This window comes from Marmota marmota, unplaced genomic scaffold, assembly GCF_001458135.2.
Source record: "Marmota marmota marmota unplaced genomic scaffold, marMar, whole genome shotgun sequence".
NCBI lineage: Eukaryota > Metazoa > Chordata > Mammalia > Rodentia > Sciuridae > Marmota > Marmota marmota.
The window spans coordinates 48,230,368-48,237,292 of record NW_025999968.1 but is presented as its reverse complement, the minus strand read 5'-3'; positions in this window follow the sequence as shown (position 1 = coordinate 48,237,292).

Genomic DNA, 6,925 nt, shown 5'->3' with positions numbered 1-6,925 from the left:
AAATTATCAGGCTTCTAGGCAGATTACTTAACAATATATTTAATAAGAAAAGAGAATTACCTTTGCAATGTTTTTCTTTCATCAGAGTTGAAGTCAGAATTCATGGGCAAAGTAGGTACTTAATTTTGACTGACAAAATAACTTTCCAAATTTTATACACACACACACACACACACACACACACACACACACACACATATATATATATATATATATATATATATATATTATATAATATATATTATACATACATATATATATATATTATATAATATATATTATACATACATATATATATATATGATTGGAAAACAAATTTGAAACAAATAATATCTTGCAATATTACTTGTACAATTAATCCACACAAAAGAAAATTATCTTAAAAATTTCAAAATAGAGAAAAATTAGTTGTAGAAGGAGTTCTCTTTAGCAGAAAGTGAGGATGAATATTGATGAATAAAATCAAAGTGACTATGAATTTCAAAATAAGTAAAATAGCATTCTATTTTAATATGTAAGTGCAAGAATGAAAAAATCATTATTTATAGATCAGTCATTGCATCACAAAGAAAGTCTGAATTATTTCTACAATTACAGACACTTTATGGTAAAAGAGACGAAAGTAAATAAAAATGGTTTGTTTTTATAATACTAGTGAAGAAATATTAAATATGAATTTACTTTGTGAATGCAAAAGTAATAATGCCCAATATAATTAAAGAAAGGACTAAAATTTGTAAGTTCTACCATAAAAAGTCAGAAAATGGTGAAAAGAAAAAAAATCATAAGTATTCTTGGATTTTAAATAAAAAAAATATTAATCCAACAAATGTTTTCATCATTAATGAAAATGTGATGGATTCCATGTTGCAAATAAGTCTCAAATCAGATTTAAAATATCCACTTCAAAATGAAAGATAATTAGAAGGCTATTAAAAATAAATGCTGAAAATTAAAGAATGGTCAGTTATATAACGCAAATGTAAGTAAAAATATAAGGCTGGGCAACATTAGTATATAAGAAAAATTAATTTAGATGAAAGTTTTTCATGAAAGAATAATGACATTTTATGGTGATAAGGCAATACTGCACAGGCAATAGTGATAAAGTGTAGAAACCATGTAGAAGATAAAAGGAGCACACAAAGCAATAAGTGCAATACACAGCTTAGAAATATCTCAATTCAAAAATCCATAATGATAATAGAAGAATCACCAAAATCCTCTTAGATATTTTTATTTTTTTTTAGTTATGGGCCTTCATTTTATTCATTTATTTATATGTGGTACTAAGAATCAAACCCAGTGCTTCACACATGCTAGGCAAGCATTATACCTCTGAGCCACAACCCCAGCCCATCTTTTAGATATTCATAGTTGAATTTCATATTTTCTGAATAAAACAGAGTCAGACTAGAAGTGGACAACAAAGCACAAGTATAATTTCTTGATATAAATAGAACTGATGGAAGATTAGTGGATGCATTAATAGATAGATGGATAGAGGAATATAGTCTTTATAATCTCTTTAATATAGTCTTCCCTAGTAGAGTAGAGCAAAGGCAATAGGGGAGGAAGAAAGGGCTGGAAAGAGGAAGTACTGGGGGGTGGGAAATGGAGCAAATTATATTTTATGCATTCATGATTATGTCAAAATGAATGCCACTATCATATATAACAAGAATGCACTAATAAAAGCATTTTTTAAAAAATAGTATGGTCCTCCAATTAGCCATATGTTAAAAGTAAAATTAATACTGTAAACACTATCACTGAAAGATTAGTTAGAGATGAATACACTGGTTTTCAAAAGTTTTGTGGTGTGGCCAAAACAGTTATTAAAGAAAAATAGCCTTCAGTATATTTATGGAAAGAAAACAATATGGAAAGTAATCATACATATTCACACACACACAAAAAAAAAGGAAAAAAAACAGATTATTTTGTAAAGGTTTAGATAGAAATGGTGACAAATAAGTTCAGTATACCATGTTTCAAAAGAAGACATTTAATTATATGGTATTTAATTAAATGGTCTTTGCCAAAATTTGTTTTTAAAAAATTTAAAGTTAACATAAATATCTTATATCACATGATGGGGATAAATACAGATTTCCAATGGCTTATGTAATTAGGGTGCTGTTTTATTGTTTCGCTGTATTGGTTTCATATACCTTATTTTATTGTAATCTGAATATTGTATTTTTGTTCTTAAGATTTTAAAGTAAACCTATTTTGCATAAGCTAATAAACTTTTTGGAATACAACCAAAATCTTCCTTTGGAATGTCTAATATAATTTTAGAAAGCAAAAATATCATTAGTGCACACTCCTAATCTTAAGGATCTCCTCCATTGGCTACTTCTATGCCTTCCAAAGGAAAGATTAGCTTTCCCAAATGAATGAGTGTTCATCTGTGGCTGACACTGAAGAAAGATGAAATGAACTCAAGGATTATATCTGGTCCCCTTGTCCATGGGAGATCCCACCAGAGCTTTATACTCATGCTGGTTCATTTATAATTCACTAAACTCTGCAGTTTTAAAAGATGGTGGAATAGATCCATGTGGATAAATTTTCATAATAAACAACTACCAAAAATGTGGCCTACCAGCTTTAAAGGATCTCCACCATTCTCCTGGTATTTTAAGGAATGCACTGCATTTACTTAAATACTTTTCTTTTTCTCCTGTAAGCAATATTAGAAGAAAACAAATGGATTTTTAAATTAATTAATTTATTTTAATTAGGTATATATGGGAGCATAATGCATTGTGATTCATTGTACACAATTGTAGCACAACTTTTCATTTCTATGGCTGTACATGATGTAGTGTTGCACAATATATACAGTCATACTTGTACCTAGGGTTATGATGTCCATCTCTTTCCAACATCTTTCCTGCCCCCATGCAACCTCCCCACATCTCCCTCCCATTTGCCCAATCAAATTTCCTCTATTATTCCCATGGTTCCCCTCCCCTTTATGGATCAGCATCCACTTATCAGAAAGGATATTCAGCCTTTGCTTTTTTTTTTTTTTTGGGGGGGGGGATTGGCTTACTTTGTTTAGCATGATATTCTCCAACTCCATCCACTTACATGCCAATGCCATGATTTTATTCTCTTTTAATGCTGAGTAATATTCCATTGTGTATATATACACCACAGTTTCTTTATCCATTCATCTATTGAAGGGCTTCTAAGTTGCTTCCACAGTTTAACTATTGTGAATTGAGCTGCTATGAACATTGATGTGGCTGCGCTACTATAGTATGCTGGTTTTAAGTCCTTTGTGTATAGACCGAGGAGTGGGCTAGCATGGTCAATTGGTGGTCCCATTCCAAGTTTTCTAAGGACTCTCCATACTGCTTTACAGATTGGTTGTACCAATTTGCAGTGCCACCAGCAATGTATGAGTGTGCCTTTTCCACCACATACTTGCCCACATTTATTGTTGTCTGTTTCTTTATAACTGCCATTCTGACTGGTGTGAGATGAAATCTTAAGAGTAGTTTTGATTTGCATTACTCTAATTACTAGAGATGTTGAACATTTTTTCATATATTTGTTGATCAAATGTATACTTCTGAGAAATGTCTATTCAGCCACTTAGCTCATTTATTGATTGGATTGTTTTTTTTTTTTTTGATGTTCAGTTTTTTGAGTTCTTTATATATCCTGTGTATGTCCTCGTGACTCAGTTTGGGTTGATCATATGCCTCTAGAAATTTTTTGGTGTCGTCAGGTTTTCAGTTTACTGGAGTGTAAATTCTCAAAATAATTTCTAATTGTCTTCTGTATTCCAAAGTGTCTGTCATGATATTTCCTTTTTCATCACAAATTTTAGTAATTTTTGCCTTTGTTTGTTCATTTTGGTCATTCTTTAATTCACAGATCATTTTAATCATGTATATTCCAAACTCCTTCTCTGACAGTTCATCAACTGTGTTGTCCATGGATTCTATTATTGTAATACCTTGGTTTGTTTGGGGGTACTGTCTTCCCTTGTTTTTTCATGTTGTCTATATGTCTTCCTTTCTAGCAGTGAGGATCTGAGGTATTACAATTTGTATCCTATAATCTTGTAGTAAATTTGCAAAGTATCTGCACCTCACCTTGGTGTTGGACTTCCAGACCCTGCCAATGTACAGTGATGGATGCTGTTGCACTATAGGTGATGGAGGCAATAGTGGAGGTATCTGGAGATAGCAGCAGAGGTGCCCCAAGATGGATGCAACCTCTTTCAGAGACGGGATTGAAAAGGTGGTCCCTACACTGGCTCTGGGATGCCTGTTCCAAGATGAAGATGCAGCTGCCTCTCCTGTCTGTTGGCATAAGGTGAAGGCTATTGCATGAGGAGAACTATGGTGATGGTTGCAGTGTCCCCTGATGGAGGTGGGTTTGGCCTGGGCTCTCAGGTGGGCCGGGGTTGGACCTGGGTCTTCCCTGGGTCTGGGCACCCTCACAGATGGTAGAGGTGGTCCTGGTCTGTGGTAGGAGCTCTGGTGTGGGTCTGCATGTCAGTGGGGTGGACCCAGTCCTACCCTGAACCTGGGTTCCTGTGTAGGTCAGTGGAGTCAGTCTTAGGCCTAGGCCTGGATTGTGCATAGGTCTGCAGATCAGCAGGAGCTTCCATAGGCTGGGGTCTGAGCTCTGGGGTGGGGCTGCTGGTCAGTGTGGCAAACCCAGGCCTAACGTGGGCCTGGGCTCCCATGTAGGTCGACTGGCAAATGTGGTCCTAGACCTGGGCGTAGATCCAGTGTAGGTTGGCGGGTTGACAAATGGATTTTTATCCTATTATAATGCACTTCTTTGTTTTTTCATTTCAAGAAGTTGTAGTTAATTTTATTTTGCATTTTATTTTGCTTTCTCCTAAAGAGATTCTAACATTTCTAGGACCCTCCTATTTAGTACCTGAGAGTTGAATGCTTTTAGCAGAGGGAGTGAGCTGAATAATAATGAATGATGTGCTTCAATTCTAATGTTTTTGAGCATTTGGGAATCCTTTCTGTGTAAACTGGATGTGCCTTTTCAGTGCCAGGGATGATAAAGGTTAAATTAATGCATCCAGCTGTTTCCCACATGCTGGGCTCACAGAGGACAGTGTCCAGCTTCCTTCCCCTGCTGGTACCTCCCCTGTGTTCTTATCTCTCTTCCCAACACCCCTCCCTGAAAGATAGCCCTGGCTTGGTCTCCATGACCTGGGGTAACTGCCATGAAGCAAGTTTTGATAAGACACAGGATGCACAATTGTTTCTCTGAAACAAATTTGGATTAAAAATGCACCATCTCTTCCCATTCAACCAGACCTAGCACTGGACATATTCACACAACCAACTCAATTTCACAAATACTCGATTAGATAACTATAAGATAAAGAAATGAAACAAAATTTTGGAATAATAAAGAAAATTCTCAAGATCACATTTCCAGTTGGGGTTATATTAGTGAACAGCTTGTAAGGGAAGAAATTTTGAAGTTTTTCTGACCCAACATCTTATCTTCTTTCTACTGGTTGATACGAGAGAGAGAGAGAGAGAGAGAGAGAGAGAGAGAGAGAGAGAGAAGAGAGAGAAGAGAGAGAGAGAAAATGTCAAATACTGCATCACACTAAAAATAACTGACCCCAAATATCCATGTTTTAATTCCTCAAACCTGTGAGTTAAAATAGGGATATTATCTGGAATTATCTGAGAGACTCCATCTGATCACATGAATTCTTAAAAGCAGAGCATTTCCCCTGCTTGTATCAGATAGATGTTGTGAAAGAGGAAGCAGAGGGAGAGTCAGAGAGCCAACTGTGAGAAAGGTACAACTTCAGCATACCTTTCCTGGATTAAATTGTAGGTACCTACAAGAAGCAACAGGGAAGAAGACTTGGAGACATGGCCAGTCCCCAGTTTACAACAAGGAAAGGAAACTCAGACCTACATTACAAGAAAGCAAATTGGCCAATGGTGGGTATTTTTTCCACCACCCAGGTAAGGAACCCCTCATTTATTATGCAGACAGACTTGGTTTGGACTTCAAGCCACAAAGGCTGTGCTAATGTGTTACTAAAACAAACAAACAAACAAACAAAAAAGAATAAAATGAAACAAAAACACCAAATAAGGCAGAGAGATGAATGTAGACACACATATGTGTATATACACACATTTTTTAGCACCTCAACCCAAGGAATAATGATGTGGAAAGGTAACAGGTGCATGACCTGAATCCCCAAAGCACACAAATCAGGCACTCTTTTTCAAACCTAAAATGTGAAATGAGCAAATATGGCCATGTAACGCATAACATTTTCATCAATGGCAGGCCATGTATATGACAATGATCTCATGAGATTATATTCTTCAGTGATTACCAACTTTGCACAAGTGAGCTCTTTGAAGCTCGCACAATGACCAAATCACCTAATAACATTTTTTAAACATGTGTCCATTGTTAAATGATTCATGACTGTTATATCTTGAATGTACTACTTAAGATTCCATGTGCCCTCACCTTTTTTCAATCATAATACTTTGGCTAAATAATAAAATTAAGTATTTATTTTAAAAAGTCTATGATTTCTTCTTGAGCTTTTTTTTTTAATACAAGGGATTGAAATCAGGGGCACTTGATCCCTGAGCCACATCCCACATTTATTTTATATTTTATTTAGAGACAGGATCTCACTGAGTTGCTTAGCACCTCACTGTTGCTGAGGCTCACTTTGAACTTGAGATGCTCCTGTTTTAGCCTGATGAGTCACTGGGATTACAGGCATGCACCACTGCACCCAGCCTTCTCTTGTTTTTTTAAAGTTGAACCAAACATACACAAAAAACTTGATAGCTAATTTCAAATCCATGATCCATAGCATTATTTTTTTTTTTTGAGGAAATTAACCAGAAGGTCATGGTGTGAAATTATCTATGTA